General features: G+C 38.5%; 1 protein-coding gene across 2 annotated transcripts in view; it reads left to right on the plus strand.

Annotated features, from left to right (window-relative positions):
- Window positions 1-3,957: 3,957 nt before the first annotated feature.
- B3GALT1 (beta-1,3-galactosyltransferase 1) overlaps window positions 3,958-26,654 on the plus strand; it is a 206,263-nt gene continuing 183,566 nt past the window's right edge. The window contains exons 1-2 of one of the 2 annotated variants that reach the window (XR_007904532.1): window positions 3,958-4,151; window positions 13,804-13,918. The gene's annotated coding sequence lies outside the window, so the exon portion shown is untranslated. The remainder of the gene's footprint in view (window positions 4,152-13,803; window positions 13,919-26,654) is intronic. The other variant, XM_051787501.1, reaches the window with a different exon arrangement.

Here is a 26,654-nt window from a genome sequence, read left to right on the forward strand (position 1 = left end):
CTAATACATTTAAAACAAAGATAAAAATATCTAAATTGAATGGAGCAATGGAGAAAAAAAATGTTCTTCATATGTCCTGGTCACTCATGCAAAGCAGAATTGCTTAGATCTGAAAAAACACTCCACCACCCTCCATTCTTCCATTCAAAAGGCCTACCTTATATCACTGTTGAAGGCAGTCACAAAGAAATATATATTTATGGAGTTTTTAAACACTTCCAAGTATATTCATTATGTTCATGGTGACATTGCTATGAAGGACACTATATAAATGGAAGCTGTGCTTGCAGCTGATCACTGTAGATAAACAAGCATCTTGAAGGACTCACTGCACACAAAGGAAGTTGCCTTGCTTTGTTTATGGGGAGATCACCTCCTTCCAGCTGACATAATACATGGCAGATAAAATAACGAAAGGAAACACTTTGTTATGCAGTGTGAAATCAGATCCCAATGCACTTCAGAAGAGATCATGAGGGGACAAGAACTTTGTTTCCTTACTTGTCTATATAGCACCTATCACATAACTGTGATTTGCATCTCACAGCATACATCTGCATGATATTAAGAAAAGGTTTACCAAATGAGGCTGAATAGCAAACTGTAACACATTTAAAAATAAATAATCAAATATTCCTCCCCTAGATCTGTAAAGGCAGCGCTGCATCCTTGCATCAGTTAAATATTCAAACCTGAACAGAACAGATGAGTGAAATAACATTTATCTCTAAAAGGTTATTTTACAGTTTGATGTAAAAGATCTGCCAGTACAACATGCCTCAGTACTACAGTATTGCTCTCCTAAAATCTGAGGTTAAACGCTAAAGGATATACAGAATTTTGTTTCCTTTTTCTTTTTTTTTGGAGATGAATTTCAGCATAGTTCCTACTGTCTGCCAGGGTCCCCAGTACCAATATTTAGCCCGCAGATTACATCTTGTTGGCTGTTTTAACAGCTAAAACAATGATTTAACAGGTATGATTCCTGACTTCTGCCACCCCTGTTGATCCAGGACAGAAAGAAATCCTGCTGACAGGGCTGTATGGGGATTACATTTCTTATACTGTTTCTGCTGTGAATAAGAGCAGTTCAGCTCCTGTATGTCCTTTATACTTTTCAAGAGTGCTGTATCATTTTTCTGAAAGAATTGTTGAACTCTTCTAACTTATGGGATTGAAAGCTAAATTATGGTCTTGTGTGCTAACTGGGACACAAGAAACTCCCCCAGTTTACCAGGGTATTAAGAGCTCTGCTAAACTTCAGAATATATTATGTGTACTGTAAGGCACTTTCATGAACAGACTCATATTTCTGGTGTGCTATTTTTTTTCCTCATATGTTTAGGATATTTAGCTGTTATGTGGTGGTTTGTCTTTCTTTTTAATGATTTAGTTAACTTACACACTGAGCTGTGTATATACTTGCGAAAAGCTTGTGTTGAACCTCAAAGGCTACACTTTTAACATGAGCATAAAATTCAGAGAGGATATGTGAATTTCTCTTTACATTTTTAGATAAGTTTAAAATATTAAAAACAATGACATTTATGTTCTACTCACTACAAAGAGCTTCCTTTTTAGTATTATTTTTCATATTTCCTCCTTCTTTGCAGGAGTTATAAAGTTGTAGCTGTTTAATGTTTTAGTCAGTCCTGCAACATTTGTAAAACTCTTAACAGTAAATAAAGTATATTTGTTGGGTTTGGGGTTTTTTCAAGATAACAATATGGCTGACATAAAGGTTAAAAAAACCCTTCCTGCTTTAACAAAGAGTAAAAAAAACCTGATACTTTTTGATATGTATTTTTAACACCATACTTTTTTAAGGCTTGAGGTAGTTCCTCTAGTAATAAAAGTCATCTGCTAGGAAAAAAGACATTTTGACTGAGCTATTGCACAGTGTCTAAATCCATAAGCATTTAAAACATTTCTCGTTATTTCATTCCAAACAAAAGTGTGTGTATTGAATCTTCACACTGGACACAGTAAACTCAAATGCCTCATTACCACAAAAGAAAAAAAGTAAACAGTTGAAGAGTGTGAGGAAAAAAATCTATCACTGTAGTGCATCAGTCTCACCAGAATAAAATTTGCATTAAAAAGCTGCTGTGAAAGAAAAGGACATGACTTTCACGTTGTTCAACTGTACTAGCAGTTCTGAACTCAGCAAAGATGAGGGTACCTGCATCTGGTATGACTAAACGAGGAATTCTGTCTATAAATATAATATAATATTAGTATCAGCAATAAATTCCTTCATTAAGGACTTAATAAACATTTACTTATGACCAGATTAACTTGAGAGATTATTTAATTTTAGAAACCTTTCTAAAAAGCATGAAATACAATAGCAAGCCATTCGGAATTAATAAACCTCCACAACCTTTTGAATCAGCAAATAAAGCACGAAACTAGGCAAGGGGATCTACCTGACAAACAAATTCCAAAACAGTGTATGAAGACAACCAACACTGAAAAGAATCCAGCAATAAAACATATTTCTGAAATCTTTTCTAGCATTTCATCTGGCTTTTTAGAGAAAGAGGCAGGAAAAGAGGGAAGAGACATTTATTGTAACTGAAATCTTAGGAGTCTAATAATTACTAGTTACAGAAAAAAAGTGGTAATAATGCAGTTAAAATTGTTGTGCTCCTCTCTTGCTGTTACATTCACCCTTCCACTGCTCCTTTGGATCTCCTGATCAGTTGCATTCCAAGTTAGCGTGACAACAGTGACTTGTGAGTATTTGGAGTCCTTGGCCAGGAGAAGTATGATGTCCAGGTTTATGATTTCTTCTTCATCCTCTAGGTTCTACTTAATATCATTTTTATCTTTGCTAACTCACTTTTCTCCCTTTCTCTTTTTTCACTGGTCTGTAGCTCTAATTCCACACCTGAATTTAATACATACATTGCCTTTTAGATATGTCAGATACTATTTCTTTGTTACCCCCAAACCCACTTTTGTCCAGCTCCAGGCCTGCATTTCGTTAGCTGACCATGGCTGAGCTGTTCATTGCCATAGAGTCTCCAGTCTCAATGGTTCATTCTAGGTCTTCACTTCTCCAGGGCCTCTGGTACCTTACCTGTATATCTCTACATCACTGGTTAGCATACAAAACACCTCATTCTATGTAGAGTATCAGCAATGCAAAACTATGGATGCATCCCATAAATAAAAACTAAACAGACACCTGGTCCACTGGCAAAATCGCTGAACCAAGTTGAACACAGGTGCACGCAGGTGCGGCACTGCCACTAGGACAAGTTCTGCGGTCTTGCAAACTCGGTGCAAACCCCTCGGCGCACTGACAACCGTGCCACGGAGTGTCCCGCGCAGCTCGGCACACACGGCTCGGCACACACGGCTCGGCACACACGGCTCGGCACACCCGCTCCGCAGCGCGGCAGCGGCCAAGGACGCGGTCCCGTGCCTGCCGCGGCCACGCCAAGGTCAGCGGCAGCCGGGCAGCCGCGGCGATGCTGCCGGTGGTCACGGTTTTCAGATCGGTGGGATTTCCCCGGAAAAAGATACATCCTGACCCCCCTCCTTTTTTTTTTTTCCCCCTTTAACAAAGCGCCTCCGCGTGAAGTTCGCTGTTCCTGGGCAGTCGAGGGTTGGGCGGCACCCGTTCCCCACCTGCGCGGCCGGTCCCCAGCCCCGCTCCCGTCTTCCAGAGCGGCTGGGGATGGGCAAGACCGGCCCCGCCGCGCGCGGCAGCAACGCCGGCAGCCTCCGCCGGGGCTGCAGCGCGTCAAAGGGGACTCCGCGGCGCTGCCCCGGCTCAGCCCGGTCCGGCTCCCGCTCGGCGAACCGCCCGCCCGGCACCGCCGCACCCGCGCGGCCACCGCTCAGCCCGGCGCTGCTCCCCCCGCCCGGAAACGGCGTTGCTGCACGGGCCTGCTCCCATTGGCCCCTTTCCGCCACTCCGTCCCGCCTCCCCGGCGCTGCGCGTGTGGCCATTGGCTGCCAGGGCCGTCAATCGGCGAGGGCGCGCCCCGGCGGTGCCCGCGCGGCGCTCCCGTGCGGCGCGCGCGGTGCCGGCGGCGGTGGCGGCTGCGGGCGGAGCAGGGATGCGCTCCGGCTGCGGGAGCGGCGGCGGCAGTGGGAGAGGCGAACGCCCAGCGGGGCGAGGGTGGCGAGCGCGGCCGGTAAGGTCCGGCCGGGGGAAGGCGGATGCCCGTCTCCCGTGCGCGTCCCTTGCGCCTCGTGCTGAACGGGCCGGCGGCAGCGCCGAGCAGCGGTGCCGGCACGGGCGGAGCGGCGGGCGGGATGCCGGGGGCGGGCGGCGGCGCTGGGCCGCGGCGGGCAGGGGGCGCGGGCGGGCGCCGTCTCCCGCCACCCCTTGCCATGCCCTTCGGCGCGGTGGTGCCGGCGCGGTCCCCGGGCGGCACCGGCGGCACGGTGGGAACTTGGTCCGCCGCCGCCGCCCGGCTGCCGGCGGTGCCCGCGGGTGCCGCGGCGAGAGGCGACATCAGCCCGCTGGTTGGGGCTGGCGGAGGGGCTGCCGAGCTGCCCCCTCCGCTCCGCCGGCTCGGGAGGGCCGAACGGGGCCGCCGATCGGTGGCCCCGGCGCTGCCGGTGCGGGGCTGCCGGAGGTGGCAGCTGGAAAGGCGGGTGCCGCGGGTCCCGGGGGGCGGCGGCGGTGCCCGGGCCCGGCTCTACCCTGCTCGGGAGCGGCATCACGGACGTGCCCTGGCCCGGCGGAGTGCTGGGGGCGGTCAGCGCGGGCGGGCTCGTCTGGGGACGGCGGTCTGAACTTCCTTGCGAAGCAGGATTGTACTCCAAGGTGGTCCCGGACGCCCAGCTGGGCGATCCACACAGTCGAAGGCGGCGGTGGTGGCGATGGTGGTGGTGTGGCCGCAGACTGTATCTTAAAGTTGTTAACACAGTTACCTCAAATAAAAGTTATTTTAGAGTAAGTGTAACGGTGACGGTTGATACATGACCATTGGCTATTGAGACAGAGGAATTCCACGATGAAATCCCGTTTATCCCTCCCTGTGCGCTCTTTTCCATTGTTCTTCAACCTGCTGTACTTTTAGTGATAGAAGATGACATAGGAAGGCTTTCAAGTATTGTCAAATCTTGTTAATTTAGATAAAAACAGACTTTAGATGGTCTGTATAGATGGCAATGTAAACATTCAGCATCTTGATTATATAACACTTCAAGGAATTTGACAGGATGTTGCCAGACTTTGCGATGAAGGACGTGATCCTCCAATCATGGAAATAAAGAGGAGTTTTGACATGGATTCTGTAGGAGGCAGGATAGCATCCACAACTAACAGTTGAAGGGAAAATAGTTCCTGTTATCTCTTGGTTATTTTGGATGTGTTGGGTTGGGCATTTAAAATGTTAAGAAACACTGTCTGCAGAATATGTAAAGAGCTCTTCATTTGATTCAGATTTTTTTTTTCTTTTGTAGCTTTAAGTTTCCTTTTCTACTTTCTAGGAGTATACTGATCTTGCTGTCTTCATTGAGTATTCTGATACACTAGTTGTTATAAGGATGCATTCAATCATGTGATGCATAACTTGTTTTCAGAATTTTTTAAAATCATGTGATAGATGCAAGGCTGAACAACCGGTGCAAACACCATTGTTACACATACATGCTCTGCTTTGGGGAGCTGCAGCCCATTTTTACAGCTGTGGGGAAGGCACAAATAAGTGTAAAAGATTTGAGATGTGGAATTTGTAACTGATACAGGTTAATATTGTTCCCTCCTTGCCTACTTACCCACTAAGTAACATTTTTGGCAGAATAGGAATTGCTAATGACAGTCCTCGTACATCACCGATTCTGGATAGATCACAGTCCTCGTACATCACCGATTCTGGATAGATCTAGATAGATTCATCAAATGCAATATTGTCAAACCAGTTTTTCAGGAACCTCTTTTAATTAACTTGATTCAATGTTATCTGAGTATTTCAGATTAATTTAGTGAGCAATCCTGATACAAGTATGTTGCACATAGTCATGATACAATGTCTGCTATGCACTCATATGTGCTAGTCTGCCTTGTAACCTCACCTGAGTTTTCGTTACAGGCTTTTTCAGGAAAAAAAAACAACAAAATTTTTGTGGCTTTTTTTTCCCTTGCGAGTGACACCAAATTTTAATCTAAAAATCTAGTTTATGAATAGGTAAACAGTAGAACCTTCAGCACATGAGTAGTTTTTATTTGTGACACTCATTTCACTGGGATTGTTCCAAAGAGGACGTACATATGGAGAATATATGCCACTGTATTTGTTACATAGCTAATCTTTATCTTAACTACTTTTTTTCCCTGCACGGTTCTGAGGAAACCTTTTCTAAAAGATCAAAATATGTTAACTATAACTTCAGAAGGGTGCTTGATTCAGTGTTTATCTTACTTCTCTGTCTGTAAAGAACTTTTTTGGAGCATCAGCTGTCCCACCACTAAAGTGAATATAAGTGTATTAACTATTTACTTGTTAAAAATATTAATCAGCTATACATTTACTAACATTCATAAGTATTATCATTATATAATGCTCATACCTAGTTAAAAGTTAGAGAAAAACATAGAAGTTTCATAAATTGTTAGTTTGCTTTTCTTCTGTATAAAAGAAAGTAAGTCCATCTGTATGCCTCTCAACTAAAAGGACACTCAAAGATATCTTGGATTTTCCTAAGCTGCTTTTGTAGTAGTAATTTTTATAAGGTAGTATCACTATATGTAAGATAACAAGAAGTCTGGAACTGAAGCAGTCAATCCAGCATATTCTCCAACCTGCTACCTATTTAGTTGCTTCGATAAAGATGGATACTAAAATATTATTGATGTAATTTGCCATGAGTACTAGGAAAATTATTTCTTTTGGTACAGCTAGGGAAAACAAGTAGCACGCTTTTAGGAAATAAGTATGTGTGTACATTCAATTGAACCACTGAAGAGTTGCAGAAGCTAATAGTAAAGATGAATGAATGAATGAATGATATATCTCCTAGTTGTATTAGATCATGAGAATAGTACACTGCTCTTTTTGGAAAAGCTAATGCTGTTTTTGAACTGCAGTTAAAACACTGACTTGTAGCTGTTAGCAAACAGAGCAACTCTAAATGCTCATGTATGGAAGCTCTGCAGAATTCCAGATAAACCAATGCATAAAATGCCCCAGCATCCAAGTGTTCCCTTTGTTGCTTGTTCACAGGCCTCAGATGTTTCAAACTGGTGATAGTGTTTGCTGCTGTCTAACACTGCCATAGCCATGGGTGAATGACCAAGAGTGCTCTTAAGCTCCTATGTCTCCTGTGAATGCTTTCCAAGGAACGTAGAAAAGATAGTCTTAAACAGGAATTCAGCTCCTGATGCTGAGAAGACAGCTCTGAACAGAGGGAGAGAGGTGAAGATGGGCAAGTTGTTCTTTGACTGATAAGCAGGCAGTTATAATTTTGGCAAAGCTGTGCGGACCGCAGACATGTTGGTGGCTGAGATCAGCTTTCTCGGGTACATCCAGGAGAAAGAAAGGATGTACAAGAGTCTTGGGCCTGCTCATGGGTAGTATTAATACAGAGATGAATCAAAGTGTGATAATAAATTACAAATCTCGTTTAGGAGCACACTTGTTGTATCACTACCTAAAATGTAAAATTGAGAGGTATTGCATGTTGTAGTGGGGAGCGGACACTCTTTTTAACCCTCATGCATTCTGATTTTTGTAGCTCTCAATTTAACCTCCCAAGCTAACAGGAGTAATCTAGATATCTGCAATAGTTGCTCATCAAAACTGTACTCTATTATTCCATTAAAAATTAAAAGTGTAGATTAATGCATATATAAGTGTATAATGTAATGTATCATAAAATGTATCACTACACATATTTATATGTATACATTCTTTGTGTCTGAATAACTAGAAGTTACCAAATACTGGAAAGGGAGCTAATAGTTAAGAGTGCAGTGAATGAAGAAAATGCTATATAACTGAAACCATGTGAGAATTCTGTTGAGCTATATTTATTCATTTCTATGGAGTGTTGCCAGCTTACCTTCTCCCTTTGCAGGTGTTCTGTATTACCAGTAGCCTCAAAATATTTCAATTATAATATGCCTATTTCACGTATAAACACTTTCTGTAGAAAGGGCAGAAAACACCCTACAGATACTGGATTTTGCACTCAATTTTTTAAAGACTGCCACCTGAGTACCAGTAGACTTTAACTCTTGCTATCTTTTGAGACTTGCTTTAGTGAAAATGTGAATAACCTTTCTTCATGCCTAACCTTTCTTCCCTTTGAGCGGTTCTGCAGCTCAACTGTTTGAGGGGCTGATGTTTATTTCTTTTGTCCCTCAGCAGGTGGCTACATTTTCACTCAAATAGCTGATCCTGCTGTGGAACAACATCTGTGGCTTTGTGGGGGTCACACTGGCTGAACTAACACAAATATTTCCTCCTTGGTCTAACCCTTCTTTTTGTTTAAAGATACAGTACTTATTTATCGCTTAACATAGGATATTGTACGTTAGAATTTATACTAAAGGTCTGCTGTTATTCAAATCTGACCTCTATCTTTCACAGCAGACAAGAAGCAGGGTTGTAGCCTTTGTGGTTTTTTCACTAGAGAAAACTGAAGAACATCAGAACATCAGAAAAGCTCTACTGGGTCAGACCAGTGGGCCTTCATACTCAGTGTTCAATCTCCCAACAGTGACATTAAGGGATGCTATTAGGGGCTGTACACAAACCTAGCAATCTAAAGTACCTATTCCCTTGTACTCTTCCTGCCTACTTAAGTTTTCATATTAGGGATGGTATGTATATATCTGCTCAGTGTTTTTAGAGACCATTTGTGGACCTGCAAACCAAGAATTTGTCTTTTTCAAACTTGCTGATGCTCACTACCTTCACATCCTCCTGTGGTGGCAAGTTCCAGAAGCTTACTACTAGGTTTGTAAAGAAGCACTTTTAATCTTTTATAGACTAATGTTGTACTAGCTTTGTTAAAAGGTCCCTGTTCTATTACTGGAGGATTTACCAAGCAGAAGTTTTACATTAGTTTGTTCACCATCGTCACAGTTTGATTGATCATATCTTACTTCAGCCTTCTTTCCTAACTCCCCTTGAGTCTCTTTTTCTAAGGCAGGCACTCCATCCTTTTGATATTTCGTTCACCCTTTTCTGACTAGAGTCTGTCCTTGAGATGCAGAAACCAGAACTTCATAGGCTACTTGAGATGTGGCTGGGCCAAGGTTGTATAAATATGCTCTGTCTTCTTCTCAATGCCTTTCCTCACAATGCCTGATGTTTTTCTAAGTTTTTTTGTTGCTGTTGTACATAAAACTGTTAATTCTAGGGATCTGTCAATAATGACTGCTAGATTTTTTTCTCCAATCATTTGTCAGCATGGTGTGTATGTGACTGAGATTATTTTTCATTAGATGTATTAGCTTACGTATATCTACACTGAAGTTTATTTGTCATCTTTTTGTCCACTCTGAGTCCTGCGTGGTGCTTCTGGAGCTCTTTGCCATCATCATGGCATTAGTTCTGTGCTCAAAGGCTTCTTGTCTTTGTCTTGATTTTGCCAAGTGTCATTCCTTATGAGTTCTTTTTGCATGTATGTCTGATGTCTTAGAGAAATAAAAGTGTTGTGGCATATCAGTCAAGGGTGTTTGTAAATCTTAAAAATTATTTGTATGTAACACAGGCTTTGGTTTTTCCTTGTGTTTCTTTGAACCTCAGTAAACATGAGCTCATAAGACTAACAGATTAATGCTGTGTCCAGAAATCCAGACCAGATAAAGCAGAAAGAAAACTCTGAAAAATACAATTCATAGTACTTATTCCAGCTGCATTGAGTGGGAAATTGAGAATGGTGGTATATGGTATTTCATCCACACTGATTGCCTTTAAAATTATTCTTAATTAAAACGAAAGAAGCTTTTAAAAATATTGGATTGCAAAACAACATTTACTCAAATAACTTCAATGCTTTCCTAGCCTCTCTATGGATTCACTACACAACAGTCTTAACTCCATTACCATCTAATTAATCACCTTCCATTTGTGCACTACATTTCAATAATCACCAAAGTTTTTCCTCTCCTCCCTCCCAGTTGTATTAGAGGTTAGGCTGGAAGCCCAGCATGTAGAAAGGACCTCTTCACGTTCCTTGTTCAAAACCAGGCTACTCATTTGATACTCAAGGCATGTCACTTAGAAAACCTGCTGCATTGCAAACAGCATTGAGAGTGAGGTTTAAAGAAACATTAGAAATGTATTATTAGTGTGCTGTGTTACTACTTAGTGTTACTGAGTAATAAATGTGGTTTCACAGCAGTGTGACTGCAGCAGCATGTCTGTGGTGATCCCCTTTTCCCTTGTTCCAGTCATTATAACTCCATCCTTCCTAACGCTTTGCAGAATACTTCAGCACATTAGTCTGGCAGAACACTACTCTGCCTCCTTGGCCACTGGTTTAAAAAAACCAAAACAAACCAGAAACGCACCTTCTGCCAGCTTGAATTCATTTAACAGAGGACCTTACAAAGGCTGTGAAAGGGAGGACATAGAACTATGAAGGTAAATGCAAGAGGAGATCAAGATGGTTGAACAGCAGCAGTTACAAATTGCCTTATGGGCTTGTCAAACCTCAGCCTGAATGCTGTTCTGTTTCTTGATTTACTGTTGTTCAAGTACTTGGCAGAAGTACAGGACTATTTTAGTAGTCAGCCTATTGCTTTGTTAATTTAAATATTTAGCTTAAAGAATTACGTTTTATATCCTTTGAAGAAAGGCCTCAGCTGTTCTACTGTCCATTGATGAGGTCATCTGCTGTGTAAATCTGGTTGTCTAAAAGACTGTGTTACCAACTGTAGTTAGTTGCAGCCATAGGATTCTTCTTTCATTTTGTTTTGCACTACAATACGCTTCACCAAAACAGCTTTTTCAAACTAGCATGTATTCAAGTACATAACAAATATGTTTCTACTATTTAAATTTTGTCATGGGTGGTTTAAAGTCAGATTCCTGATGTATTTAATGGGTGGTGTTTGCTGGAATCTGTAGCAACCAAGACAAGGCAGTTTGCCACAGGAAAAGGTTTTGGTGTATTCTGTTTGCATGGTATGCTTGAAACTCACCTAGTGCTATTCATGACAAACATGTCCTTGTGTACAGTAGCTGCAAAGTCATGGTCAGCTTTCTGTAGGCTGATGCAGCTCAAGATTAGTTGAATGTGGAATAGTGAATTCATGGTAGCCTGCAAGGATGTAATGGATGGACAGGAACACTGTTAGTGTCTTTTTTCCCCCCAGTACTTATAGGCCATGGTAGTGGGAATTGCTGGATCTGTGCAGAATACATTTAGCAGCATACTGATAAAGCAGTGCCACTTATGCTGCTTATCTGCCTTAAACAGACTATCATCCTACAAAGTGGAACTTGTGTTCCATTGTTTAATTATGACAGTATCTTCTTGTGTTAAGATGTATGCAATCATTCATCTGAAATTTTTATAAGATACTTCAGACTCACCAGCCAAATTTTAATATGCTCTCTCCTAGAAAAATACTTTCACGTAGGTAGGATGGTACATGTAAATGAAGCCACACTGTTGTGAGCATCCACAAAATATTCTAAAGAAGTTAATTTCTTTTTTTTATGCTTCATTAGAAGGTACTTTAAGTCTCAGGAATTTATCAGATCTGTTAGGCCTGGTAAGAGTGGCATCAGTACATTCATAGCATTATACTATAAAAATCTATTATAATAATGTTTACATAAAGCTTTCAGAATTTGCAAGATTTTTCCATGTAAAAAAATAATACATTTTGGTTGGATTTCAGACTTTGTACTAAAGCCACTATTTTTTCTTTTTGCCAAGCTTTTGTGTATGCTAGATGTTTCTTAAAAGGCTACAGAAAATGCATCTTATCTCAAATTAACCATAAACCAAATTCTGCTATGTGTAGTTTGTTACTGTATTTACTTTAAATAAGCTAGGAAGTAACACAGCACTGCTAAAAGTTGGCTGAAAGATTGTATAAGGTTTTCATCCAATGAATAAAGCTTCAAATGAAAGTTTTTCACCAAGTTAGTGGTAACTAGGTCATGTTGAGTCCAATGTCTCAAGTTTTCATGCTTGAGATTCACCTCTACCTGATCAGTCTGTTAAAGAGCACGTTACTACTTCTGCTCTGTAATACCTATTACATAAATGTTTTGCTGTGTTGCAGCTCAGGTGAAAAAATGTTTTGCAAACCCTGAAGAGACTGGCCTACTTCCTAGAAATTTTCATGTGCAGATTTCAAATTACTGCACAAAGTCAAATATTCCCATTGATTAACCAGGCTTTGAAATAGATTAGAAAAGGCTGGAATAGAATTTGAGCACCTGGTCTGCTACTAATATTGCAAGTTGGATCATATTAAACATTTCACATGGCAAATATACTGCTACTGAGACAAAGTTTCTTTATCCATATATTCTGTCTAGCTTGTGAAATGAGAAGTCAATGAGAATAGAATTCAACATATTATGTCCTAGTTACAAGTGGGGAGGAGATATTGAAATACCATACTATGGGTATCTTATTCTGAATATTTTTCAGGAGAAAATACAAATTCTTAATAGATGTGGGCATGAACAAAAGAAGTGTCATCAAAAAAATAAAGGCATCAAAAAAAATACTTGTTAAATTAAGAGCTACCTTGTAGAAGTTCTGTACTTTTTAATTATTTATAGTAGGGAAGTGAAATACTTTTGTTATTGGTGCTCATTCCAAACGTAAGCAGACAACTCTGTTGAGAAGTTCCAAAACAAGATGCTTACAGTGAATTGTTTTTCATTTGTAGAGAATTCTTTCTGTTTAAGATTTGGTATTGATATCATCTAAAGTCTCCTACAAACTGATTTTGGGACTGCAACACATTGTAAAACTGCTCTTTAGATCTGACACAATTAGGCAGTGCTGTAATCTCATGAACAGTCATGACAAAAGTAGGTAGCAAGAGCATTTGGTAGTAAAAACAAAATGCACACTTACAGGTTTTTGGAGAAGAAAGTCATGCTATAGCATCAGCTGTCCACTTTCAGATGTTTTGTCATTTCAGTTTTCTGAAACAAAATTCATTAAATATTTTTAGAAAGTAAAATATAAAATGACACACTGCAAAACAGCTCAATAAAAATTCACAGAAAATAACTGAGTCAAAAGTAATATATTTTCCTCTGAAGATGTTGTACTTGTACTACATATCAGGCTATGCATCAAGTCATAGTAAAATGTGTGAATGAACAGGGATGATGCAGCAGAAGTGGTGGATCATATAACAAGGAGACTGTCACAGTAGGCTTCTTCTAGGTTTTGTTTGCCCTGCAAGAACTTGTCAGAACAAAGACAACCCACCTGGAGGTAGAAAACTCCTCTGAGCCTGTGCCTGCTGCTGCATTTCATCACTGGCTTTTGACCGAGGCATCTGATTGTTGTGGCTAAATTAGTGCAGATCATTTGGGCTGGCTGTCATGGGATTACATGTCCACTTAGAGGCAGGTACTAGGGCATAGAAGTTTGAGCCTAGGCCAGATCACACTTGTTCTATGTATTAACTTCAAAGTCTGAGGAAGCCCTGTATTGGTTAATGTGTCACAGCTGAGGTGACCTGGAAATCATCTTCATAATTTGAAAACTCTGGGAAAGGAAAATTTCTTTATAACCCAGTCAAAGTAAGCAACACACAAGTGCCAATTTGTGTTGGTACTGAGGACGCTGCAGACTCAAGTAGCTGATAACTGGCTTTGTGACAGCCTACTTCTCTTGCAGAGTGGAATCTTCGTGAACCTGAGAGCCTGGCCTAACATTTCCACAGTGATGATAAAAATGCTGATCAGAAGTTTAGTATCACCATTTCTCAGTTCAAAAGCCATCTAAATATGCTGTATGTATTTATTTATGCATGCCTAAATTGTTGATCCATTATGTTATCTTTGTGCACTACCTCAGAATTCTGTAATTGCTTCCATTTGGTACATGTTGTTCTTATGTGCCAGGATTTCATAACTCACTGGATGACATTTTTGCCTGATTTGCCAAGAAGAGCATGGTATTAATAAAGGCACCTCTTATTTGTTATCTGATGGACTATTTTCATGGAGAAAAATAAAATAATTTGTTTGACTTTTATGTATTTTCATTGTTGAAAAATAAAATCATGTTGAGCTTTTGAAGGTGATGACCACATCTTTCAAGTGTAAAACAATACAAATACTTGTAATCTTAACTACTTTTAGTATATAGTAGCTAGATAAGATTATAGTTAATATTAGATGTATAAGTACCAGGTTATCTTATTGTATATTAAAATTTATGTGATTATTCTCTGTCTCAAAAGACAAAGATTTGTAGTATTTGAACAGTTCTAATAGGTGGTAATGTGAATGATGGAGGTGATGTGGATTTAAAAGTTAATGAATCCCAGACTGGTTGAATTGAGAACTAAAAACTGGAAAACCAGTTCTTTTTTTTCAATGAGATGTAATGACACGCTTATAGACAAATAGGTTTTTTGACTCTGTAAGTAATACAGTTGTATTGTAAGGAAAATTCAGGAGGTGTTACCTATGAAGCACAGCACTAATATTTCATGTATAACCAATATGGAAGTGATTAAATTGCTTTACAAGGGAAGGTTGGTACCATGGTAGCAAGAAATATTACAAGCTAATACTGCCTCTATCTGAAGATGTATTGTTTTGTGGTAATGAAATATTGTAATAACCTTGTGCACCTTTAGAGAAGAATATCAACTATAGCTCTCTGGAGTTATTCTTCAAACAGTATAATTATTCTGCTTAAATAATTTTTATGCAAAGAACAGTTGCAATAAACAGAACCATAAGAATGAAATGGCCATATTAAATGTTAACAAATGCATAAAAGGCAGGCTAATATACAAGTATGTAGATACAAATAAAATATTTGTCAAAATTGAAAATAGTTGATTGCCAAGTGAGTTTCACATTAAAGTCCTTATCCAAAGCCCACTGGACTGAGTAAAAGTGATCTCTAAGACCTCAGTTCAATTCAATCAATCTTGAGTCCTTTCCCCCCTTTCATGAGAATGAAAAAACAGGACTTCCCTGAGTTTCAGTGAATCCAGTTTTCAGGATTTAGGTAGCTTCAGTGTATTTAACAGCTTTCTCTTGAACACAGTGTTGAGAAGGTTTATACCTTCCTTCTCCCCAAAAACTGCAGCCTGTGGGTTTAGTACCTGTACTGAATTTCCTTTTTTTAATATTAGCTTACTGTCAGAAACACCTTGCTCAGTGTTTGTACTATATTTGTTCTGGAAATAATGAGAGAGATAAAACAGTGAAAACTGTCTGCATTTGGACTAGAAATTTAAGTTGGCAACCTAGTTAATATTAAAGTTGACATGCATTTTCAGGTTTTAATGGAGTTTTGAAATAAAATGTTACTCTCTGTTTTGCAAGGATTGTTTCAGCATTCTTAGAGAGCTTGTATATTATTATTTTTCTCTGAGTGTAAAATTTGCAAAACTATTTTTATTTTTTTCTCTTCTGATCCAACTGGATTTTCATACATAGGAAGGCATGCCACAAGGCATGCCACATACATATGGTCTTTGTTCCTTTCAAGTGCATAAGTCATCATTTGGGGAGTTTGTATAACCCAGTTATTTCTTGTTATGAGGAAATACAGAACTGTAAGAAAAGGTGTTGCCTAGACATTTTTGTGCCTGTTAGCTTAAAGGGGAAACAGCCAGCCCCCTCTTATTGCTGTATTATATGTTGTGTAGTGGTATGACAGTTTTTCTTTTAATTAGGTTATTAAGATATACATGGAAGACCTAACCTTACAGACCTAAATTACATAAATCTCCCAGAAAAGTCAATAGGATGTTTGCTCATGAAATGAGAATCTCACTGAACTGAAGACTGTACTACTACTAATAAAACTGTGCATCAAGGTTGAATTCATAACACTGTGCCAGCTGTACCATATTGAATTCTCTCATGGAAATGCAGTTTGAACTCCAATGTTTACCCAATACAGAAGTGATGAATTCATGGCTCTAATAGTAATGCCATTTTTTTGGTGCCAGGTAGTTACCCATTGACATTGAAGATGATTACTTTGGTTAAGGAATTGGGCATGTCATTTAGCAGTGTTCTAACTAAGATTTATTTCAGTGGCATTTTATTAAATATGCCAATTTCTGCATAGTGTTTGACTCCAGGTGGCAGTGACATATGACTTCTTAGAAAATGTATGTGTCCTTTACCAAGTGAGATGGTGTTCAGGACCCTGTTCTGGGGTCATATCAAAATTGGCATAAACTGGCATACGAATTTCATTTACACTTTTTTTAGGGTCAGTTTCACTAAGGGTACTAAGGAAGAGGCTTGAAGTGTAGGTACACACAGCACATGCTTTGCTTTTTATCAGAGGTATCAGTCAACAGAGGTGGTGTTTGGTGTCTTTTCCTGTTCTAGTGAAAGGACAGATCCTCTGGAGCTCTGTAACAGCTGCAGAGGTAGATAGAATTTCCTAAAGGGAAAGGCTGTCCTGCTTTTGCTGTTTGCTATTTGAATTGCTATTTGAATTGTTGTTTTCTGTGGCTAGCTGTTTGCTTTTCTGTCCCAGAACTGCTGTCTTTTTGACCATCGACAAGGCTGCATGCCAGTGGAAGATGTAGATCCTAAATTTTTAAGCCTTTATAGGAGTTTTCTTTTGAATTGATAAAAATGCATGCATATACTTATTTTTAGACCATTTGCAACTGAATCACATATGTTTCACAGCATGATAGAAAGGATATAGGTGAACTGATTAGGTAGGCAAGATTAGCAGTTTTGGAAGTATGAAGGCTCTGTGCCTTTTAGAAACTAATGTTGCAGAAGACGTGTTTTTGAAAGTGAGGTAGGATTTTTTCAGTTGAATTTGGTAGTGATGACAAGTGTTGACATCTGTAAAAGTTGAGCTTATCTCTTTGGCCACAAAGCTTGAACTAATCTCATCTATGCCAGTGTTTTCTTATTTTTCTTTTAGAATTTAGTATCGATGCCCAATAAGAAAATTTATACACATGCTTTATTTTTTGCATAGTTACTGCCTTCAGTTTAAGGTTTTTCAGGGTTAATTTTAAATTGCCGACAAGTGTGACAGTAGCAGTGCTTTTATTTTTAATGTGGACAAAATATACAGTAAACTACTGTAAATGAACACAGCAGCACTGAAACTGTACTCTCTCTGTGTGCAGAACACACCCAACTGACTCCTGTAAAAGAAGCAATATAATCACAGTGCCATGAAGCTCTTGGTATGTAAATTGATTCAGATGAGAAAATACAACTGTGTAAGAAGTGTTATATCTAAATTGAGTTGTGTACCTCTTTGCTGAACCCAGAGTCAATTATGTGACTTTTACAGATCTTGTAATTTTTATGTTGAGTAGAAAACAACAATTCTGGTAAGCAGGACTGCCTGAAAAATCTTAATTAGAATTTCTTCAGTGTCTGTTGCTTTCTTGTATACCAGTATTAAATTAAGGCGGAAGAGAGAAAATGCATTAATGAATGTTATTTGGAATAAAAGTTTCTCTAATGTTCTCTAAAATATTTGTTGTTCAGAAAAAAAGAATTCAAGAGAAAGGAGCTGTAGTCTAATAAAAAAGACAGAAGTTAGTTTTGAAATATTCTTTAGCCTTTCGAAAAAAGTCAGAAATTCACCTTACACTTCATTATTGTGATAGGGTTTGTGGAAGGCTTGTTTGTTTGGTTTTGGGTTTGTTGATTTGTTCTTTTTATGTCCAGATTAAGTTAGTTCACTAGTGTCATCTCAGCTGCTCCAAAAAAAATCAGTAGTGTATTCACTCATTTTTTGCCATTATGAGCCCTGTAGTCTGTTTCAAAAAAACCACTACCTTTTGAGAGTTGATGGTATGTAGCTCTTTACATGCATATACCATCTTGTAGCCAGGGATTTCTTTTTTTGTTCTACAAGTGGTTTTTTTACTTAAAAGTTGAAAATTAGTGCAGTTTTATACAAACGTACAATGATTCTTTAGAAGTTACTTCTGGAACATGTAGAATTTAATAGATTCTGTATGTACCACTGTAGCATGGACTCATTATAATTATTTTGGCAGCAACAGAACTTTTGTTTAAAGCTCAGTAAGTTGCCTCAAACTATAATATATAGGTTGTATTTTTGTGTATATGTATGTATCTTACAGTGTTGTTATTACACTGTTTAAAAAGCTAAACTTTAGACATGACTCAAGACAGATGCCAAAATCTAATCCTTGCAGATGCTGAACCTTGGAGGTGTAGTTATCACTGCTGAGTTGTAAGCAAGAGAACTTGTTAGAGTTTCACCATGCTGGAAGGCCAGAGAAAAGAGTGTGAGTACAAACTCTTGCACCCAGCCTGTCTCACCATCACAGGTCCTTGGTGTTGAGGTGTTGAAGAATTCAATCACTAGAAAATATGCTTTGTATGATAAAAGAGCAGCACTGTGTTATACTCTGGCTATCCTTGTCTGCAGTGCCTGCCACCATGTTAAGTACAACAGTCTAACAAAGATAATCTAATCATGGAACCTAATCTAAGCAACCTTAGAGCTAGACCCATGTAAGTACAAAGATGCCTAAAGTTAGCTTGACATTTTATGTGGGAAGCCAAATGAAAGTTCCAGATTCAAACAAACTGGTACCAGGAGGTATCAAAGATGGATTGTGTCTGCTCCAGTCTTTCCCTTTTCAGCAATTCCCTCATCATTTTTTCAGTAATGGTTTTGGCTCACCCTACACAGCAGTGCAACAATACCAAAGTAGCCATTGCCTAAACATGCTAACCTGACCAGCCTGATAACATCAAACTTGAAGGCTTGACTTTGCATGGGGCAGTTTACTATCTGCTGTAACATCCTTTTCTCTGGTGGGGGAAGGAATTCCTAAATTTTGATGTCATTTGATAGAAGGTTCTGTTCATTTGTGAAATATTATTTAGCTGTTATAATTCTCTTATTCTCTTTAAAATATTTTATGGTGTGTTATAGGAATAACAATCTCACAGCATCCACATCTTATTCACAAGGTGAATGCATGATCATAAGACTAGTTTTTCTAACAAGGAGTAATTTCTGGCCTTCTTAAATAGATTTAGGGTAACACAAGAAGCAATAGACTACTTAAAAGCTTTATAGTCCTTTGAAAATATTTGCAATCCCATTCAGTATGTGAATGAAATCCAACCAAAAGACTCTTTGTGGTGTTCCACAAAATAAATCCAGTGTGATCACTCTTGCCAGCATGCTGGGAGTTACATTTTCCATCTAAAATGGATTTCTATCTCATGATTATAATTCTTGTATAAATGGTTAGTTTTTATTGGGAAGATATTTCTTGGTTTGGAATTTTTTTTTTTCCTTGGTGCTAAAATCATTGAGGTGGGAGGTTTGCAAAATAAGCTTCAGTATCAGAACCCAAACTAGGCAAAGGGCTAAAAACACATCTTAGGGACCATTAGTCAGAACAATTTGAGCTGGCAGTAGCCAAGATTGTTTTACATATGAAGTTCATAAAATAGAAAGTTGGTTTCTGTAGCTGGAAAAAAATGCCTAAAGGGGTATATTTTTGCTGCAGTTGCTAGGGAGCAGCTTATACTGTATCTATGGGATAAAATGGGAGTCGTGTACAATGCGCTACACTGATAATTTACCTTAGAGTGGTTAGAGCTGAATAATACATTCACAGAGCACATCTCATCATACAAAATAAGAAGATGAGATGGATGTTCTTAGTAATGTTAGGTGACAGAGCCACTGTGGTATACGAGGTACAGTACACATGTCAGTAGGCTGACAGGACCATGTCAGTCCTACATGATTCATAGGTGGGGCTATGATAAGGTGAGCAGAAAATTAATACATTGGCTAGACGGGAGGAAAGAACAGACCAGATGAGAAGAAGTAAAACCTGTGTTTTTATGTATTTGACAGATTCTTTGGTATGATCAAGGTCCTGACAATCCAAAGTCACGTATTCTTTTTTAAAGAGAAGCTCACTTGACTGGAGTCTGTGTTGCCAGTAGTATGTTGTTTAACAAAATGAGGATGAATAAATCGTAGGGGTATCTGACTGACCCTGCTCCAAAGTGAAATTGCCCCACTGCATTTGGAAAAAGCTGCTTAGCTATGAAACATCAACATCTGTAATAGAAACCTTTATAATTACTTGGTTATAGAACTTTGTTATTTTATTTCAGGATCTGTAAAATTGGAATTATTTTTCTTGAAAACACAGCCTTAACAATTTGGTATTACTAAAACTGGAAATGCAATAAATAAATTACACAATCATATGACTGGTTTCTTCTTTTTATAGCATTAAGCATGTCCAAAAAATTATCCAAATATTGCTAAATATTTCCATTTTAATATAATAGTTAAAATTTTACAAATATTTTTTCTTTATTGAATCAACACAGTGACACTGTCTTGAAGTTAATTGCTTTACTCCTTTGAGCACTGGTGCAAGTTTTTCTCACATACTGTACACAGAGATCAAGTGTGTTTTCCTCAGCAATTACTGCATTTGTTCAAAGTGAATTAGAAAATCAAAAATGTTAGGAACGCACTTTAATTAGATGATTAAAGAACCTAGCAAGTAGTGCGATGTTCAGATAAAAACAAAAGGTATTTCACAGCATTTTTAGGCCATGCCAGAATTCAGATAGGACTAGTTGTACTGTGCAGTTAAAGTGACACAAAAGGGTTTACAGTCTCCTGAAATAATGTATGGCATATATTTATAGTTTTCAACCAATTTTAGCTTTCCAGGCTCAACCGCCTCACCTTGAAAGATACTTTCAATAAGCAATCTTACTATAAGCTGTCTGAAAACATGATGTTATTCCTAAAAACAATTTGAAACCCATTGGCCTTCACAAAACTGTGAGCAGATACTATCAAAATGCAGCTGAAGTTAATGAAGTTATGAATATGTACACTAGACAAAGATTTTCCAAAAACAACCTTCATAATCTACTTTTGCAGATTACTTATTTCTTCAACCTTTTCTAAATTTTAGAAGGTTTTTTTCTTGTCTAATCAATCTTTAGGTTGATTTGACTCTTTCTTTAGCCTCCTTCCAACAGTTTAAGTTCTGTAATTTTGTAATAAAAATGCAACATTTTTTTCCCAAAGAGATCTTGTGGTATTGAAGCAACATCTCAAATTGATTCCAAAGGCTCTGGTCACTGTACAGACTTTGAGTGATGCCTTCTTTTGAATAGACTTATTCCACATGCATTGTACTGAGAAGCCGTTAGTTCATTTCAGAAATGCTCCTTTTTAAATTAAATGCAAACCCCACCTTCTGTAGCTTTTAATATTTTTATTTAATTGACATCTCTGTGGATTATATTATGATAATTTTTAATTATTTTTATATACATTCATACATTTTCCATTAAGCTCTTTGGGTTTGCGCTTATGAATGAAGCATGTAAAACTAATCATTCAAAAGAAAAAAGGACTAGACATTGTAGTTGCTGTTGTATATAGTTATCTACTACCCCACTTTCATTCTACTTTTCTTCTGAAACAGCAGAATAATATTTCTGTAAGTAGAATATTCTTCTGTAAGAAGAATATTTTATAAAGAAAGAGTCTTAACATCTGGAAACCTTTTTCACCTCTCTCTTAAAATATGAAATACATTATTTCTGTTCCTTCTTTCCTTCAGTTTAACTGTTCAGACCTGGACAATGAGCACGGGAAACACCACGTTCAGCCATCTCCAGGGCGACCAGGCTCCACCATGTGTAATGGTGACTTGGGAAGCCAAATGGCGTCACTCCAAACACCCCTTCCTTCTTCTTCCTCCAGCTTTTCATATTGACCATGGCACCATATGGTCTGTAATATCCCTATGGTCAGGCGGGGCCAGCTGTCCTGGCTGTGCCTTTTCCCAGTTTCCCATGCACTGCCAGTCCCCTCACCTGTGGTTGTACAAGGAGCAGAAAAGGCCTTGACACTGTGCAAGCCCTGCACAGCAATAACAAAACATCCCTATATTGTTGACACTGTTTTCAGCGCAAATCTAAAATGCAGCCCCATACCAGCTACTGTGAAGAAGAATAACTCTACTCCAGCCCAAACCAGCACAGTCTGTGAAGGAAGATGTGATTTTTAAGTAAATATATGTCCTCCAGGGTCATTCATAGCAGATTGCAATTAACTGATACTCTGTTGGAGGTATTCTTGGTGGTTCTATTCACTGAAGTCTGTTACAGCAACATAGTTTCTGAGATAGCCATATACCATTGCAAAATGGAATGTATTTCAGAATGTCATATTTCATTTTAGAGCCACTCTACCATTATTGGTAGTATTATATATAATAGTATTACATATCATGTTGTTATTATTATAGTGTTCTTTTTTATGTGTCTTTAACTTGGATGCCTTTGTGTGAAGCAGTGCAAATATAAAAAAGGACAACAGCCCCTTCTCCACAGACTTGAAGCTTACTGTTAATGATTCAATTCATATCAGAATTATAGCGTATTTCTGAATTTGTAAGACATTTTTAAAAGAAGGGAAATATCTTCTAGTGAACTGTATTTTTACAGACTTTAGCTTCTTATGTGATTGGATTATTGACAATCCACTGATTGATCTCTCAGGTTAACTGAGAATCCAGGATTTCATCACAAATAAAAATTTGTAAAGTCAACATGATTAGTGACGTCTTGCAACTGTTTGCAAATTGTCTTTGCACTTCCAGTATATTTTAATTTTTAACTACTATTACAGAGGAAAAACACATAGCAATAGTAGTGGGTTCTAATTTTATCATTCACAATACTTTTTGTTGATTTTGTTGGAAGGAAAATTAAGTAGGCTTTGGCACTGAGCTGTTAAAGCTCAGATATTTACAGGAGGCAAAATGAACATCTGTGAAATCCCTATTTCCAGAGCAGCAGTCACTGAAGTGTAGGCACTTATATGCAAATCCCGAGCCTAGTCAGGGAAACGTTCAGGAATATGAGGGCTGACATAGGGAAAATACTAGAATACTGCTTCTGCTCCCTTAATACTTATAAATATACCTAAATACTGTGTCTGAGCTGTCTAAATTGCTGTGTCTGAGCAAGGACTGGCATTCAATTAGTTTGTTTGGTTTATACCACATACATACAATTCTTAAATGTCCAGAGAGATCAATTTTGTGACTAGCACAATAATTCAGAGCTATTTCAAGGTTAGATTATAATGCCTTGTCTTTAATGCCATATATTCTATAGTCTTAATGCTACACTGTTCCTGATGAACATCTTACCTAGATCTTTGCAAAAGGCTGAATTAACAATGGGCTGCTCAGAGACATGGGCTGCGGATGGAGGGAGGATTCTTCTCTCCTGTTCTGTGTTGGAACCACAGGCCAGGGCTGGAAGCTGTTTTAAGGTGACAGCATTGTAGCTACTCAAGGACATAGCCTAAGGCAGTATATCTCTGCACTGTCATTTTTGTAGTATATGTGTTTTGATATAGATTAAAAAGTTTGGCCTTGTTATGCAGAAGTGATCCAGAGATTCTGAACAGTAGCAAATCATCTTATTCTGCCATTACACCCTTAATTTTCACCCCAGCATTTCCACCCAACTCTGGGATGGCTGTAAACTAGTTATTCGAGCTGTAAGAAAAAGAAAAGGATCAAGAACAGTGAGACAAAATAGACACTCCAGTGAATCACAGCTAAGGTCTAACAATCCTACTCCTAGTAAAGATTCCATTATTGCTACTCAGCAAGCAAATATTAGATTTCAAACAGTAGTTTCAACTCATTAAATTCCCTTGGTCCCATTCACAGCTCTATTTGCTGAGTATCTCCTTCTCTGGAGATACTCAAAAGCTCCCTGGATGTGATCCTGTGCAATCTGCTCTGAGAAAACCTTCCTTACCAGGGGGGTTTGATTAGATGGTCCCCTCCAACCTCAACCATTCTGTGATTTTACATTCCTCTGGGAATGAAGCTGAGAACTCTGGGGGGTTTTTTAACTGATAAAGGTACCTAAATCAGTAACACTTACTTTCTTCTTAATTTAGCAGTTGCTTTTAAAATGCAAGTAAGGAGACCCACTTATCATCATTTGTTATTCTTGCAGATTCTGGAGATGCTGAATAGGCATCAATGCTCCATGTGGGTTTTGCTTGTTTAGTGCAGACTTGGTTCTGTTGTGTGTTGTTGGGGGTTTTTAAACTGCCAACTAATCTTGAGGAAACTTGTGATCAGCATGTCCTTGATGATAAATGAAGGAAGTAAACAACTTAAGAGCTCCTTGTCTGCTTTTCTGAAGTATGGGGCCAACCAGATTGATAGCATCCACAAAGTAGCAGAGTCACTTTCCTACTCTCTTGCTGCTATGTTTGGTATCATAAGATATCGAGTCAGGATGGAATGCCAGAATTAATCATTCTGAGACTTTGATGAAGAGGAAAGGGGTTTTGTTCGCCTGTTTTCTAAATGGAATGTGAGGTGGGACAAGGATCTTTCAATAGCACTGCATAAGGGATCTCTTCTATGCCCCTATTAGAGAATCAGAAAGATAAATGACAGATCATTGTTTTTCTTTCCTAGAACAGAAAATTGGCATGGAATGGTGAGAGCTTGTAGTCAAAAGAAAGGCCTCTAAAGCCACAAACTTTTCAGAAGTGTTTGTCCATACTGTATGCTATGTGTCTATGTCTGCCTGCAGACCACCTACGTTCACAAATGTAATGCCCTAATATACCTTTTTGGCCACTCCTGACAGGCACATAGTAGCCTTCTTAGGTCATATTCCTCAAACATTACAAGGAGTTTCTGTGGTCTAATCTGGTGTGTTCTAGACATTCAAAACAAAACTGAATAACTGTACTAAATATGTATTCTGTAGTCTTCATGAATCTGTTTGGATTCTGAGCTCCCTGGGATTATAAAAAAAAAGTGTATCTAATAAAGATACTCCTCTTTGATAATAGCAGTTTAATTAAGCATTGTTTTTCACCAAACTCAGAGCTCCTCCAGAAAATTACTTATAATTTAAATTCTAAATCACTGTTAATTAACCAATCAAAATTCAGATTACTGTCTGCCATTCACAGTCTCTGGTACACATCTGATGACAGAAAAGACAGTTATGAAATACTGGTATGAAGGTATACAGGATTCCTTGGCCTTGCTGCCAGTCCTTTATTAACTGAAATGCAATATTTGGCGGGGGGTGGTTGGGCTTTTGACCCATTGAGAAGGGCGTCCCCTTTGATGGACCAAACTGTTTCAAACCACAAGTCAAGAAACAGGATTAATAGGTGTGAAAAACAGTTGCCTGCAGACCATAGCCAGCACAAAAAAGGTTAAGGCAAGATTCATAGAACTAAATGTTGTGTAGAGAAAGCTGAAGAAATTAGTCATTAGATTATTTTGGAAACTTCAAAAAACCAAAACCAAACAAAAATAAAACCAACCAAACAAAACCTCCCAAAAAACCTCTTGCTATTGCTTTCTACCTCTGCATTTAACATGTAAATTATGTAATTCTTTTTATTTACTCCTGAACACTGGAGTACTTTTTTTAACACAGGCATCTTCATACAGAAGACATGAACTAGCAGTTGACACATGGATAAATGTCTAAATTGTGCTGTAGGATGATACACATTCAGCAACTGTACAGTGTGTCCAAACTATTTTTTTGCACAGAATGTTAAAAGCCTGGTAGACAGAACTGTAATGGTGATTGCTGCCTATAGGAGATAGAATAATGCAGACTGTAAATAATAGGAATGATCCCATTCAAGCCAAAGGAATACCTAGCCTGACAAATTCTAGGGTGAAAAAAAGTTTCTACCATTTTTATAATTTTGTTTTTCATATGTATGTCTTGGGCTATCAATCAGCTTTCTTTAGCTGAAGCCAGCTGGCAGGTGACACTGCAGTTTATCAACCACCAGTAAACAAAATGTTATGCTCCAGAAAAATTCAATTCCCAAATCCCAGCCCTAAAAATCAATAAAGCTTCTCCTGCAGCTAAAGCATTTCTTATGAACATTAATTTTTTAAATACAGCATTTTCCCTCACCTTTCTTAAAAATACAGATAAAAACTAAAACCAAAGTCAAATTAAAAGGTATGAAAACTGTGATGCTAGAAACTACAAGTCTCTTTCAAATTTTCATAAACATTAAACTGGGTTTTTTATTTGGCTTAACAAAATTATCTAAAATTAGTAAAGATGCAAAGATTTATTATATGAATCCTTAGAAACTAAAACCATCTTTGGAATTTTTAATAGTTGTAGTAAAACCCTACTCTCACTTTCTGAAGCTCTTATTCCCAAGTAAAACCTCACAAGACCAGTTACTCCATTGTATACGATTTTACTGCATTAAGGTGTATCATAATACAATTAATAATGTCTTCTTTGTCAGTCAGTACCCAGCTGTGGTTTAGTTTGGAATATCAAACTATAAAGAACTAATAAAATCCAACCTAATCTTCATTAGTATTTACATCTTTCCTTTTCAATACTTTGATGGAATCTCATTCAGGAGATGGCAGAGGAGTATAAGCAGTGCAGTCATGGAGGCACAGGGGTCTCTGT

The sequence above is a fragment of the Manacus candei genome, unplaced genomic scaffold (genome assembly GCF_025592945.1).
Source record: "Manacus candei isolate 608988 ecotype Guabito, Panama unplaced genomic scaffold, ASM2559294v1 h1tg000023l, whole genome shotgun sequence".
In the NCBI taxonomy this organism is placed as follows: Eukaryota; Metazoa; Chordata; class Aves; order Passeriformes; family Pipridae; genus Manacus; species Manacus candei.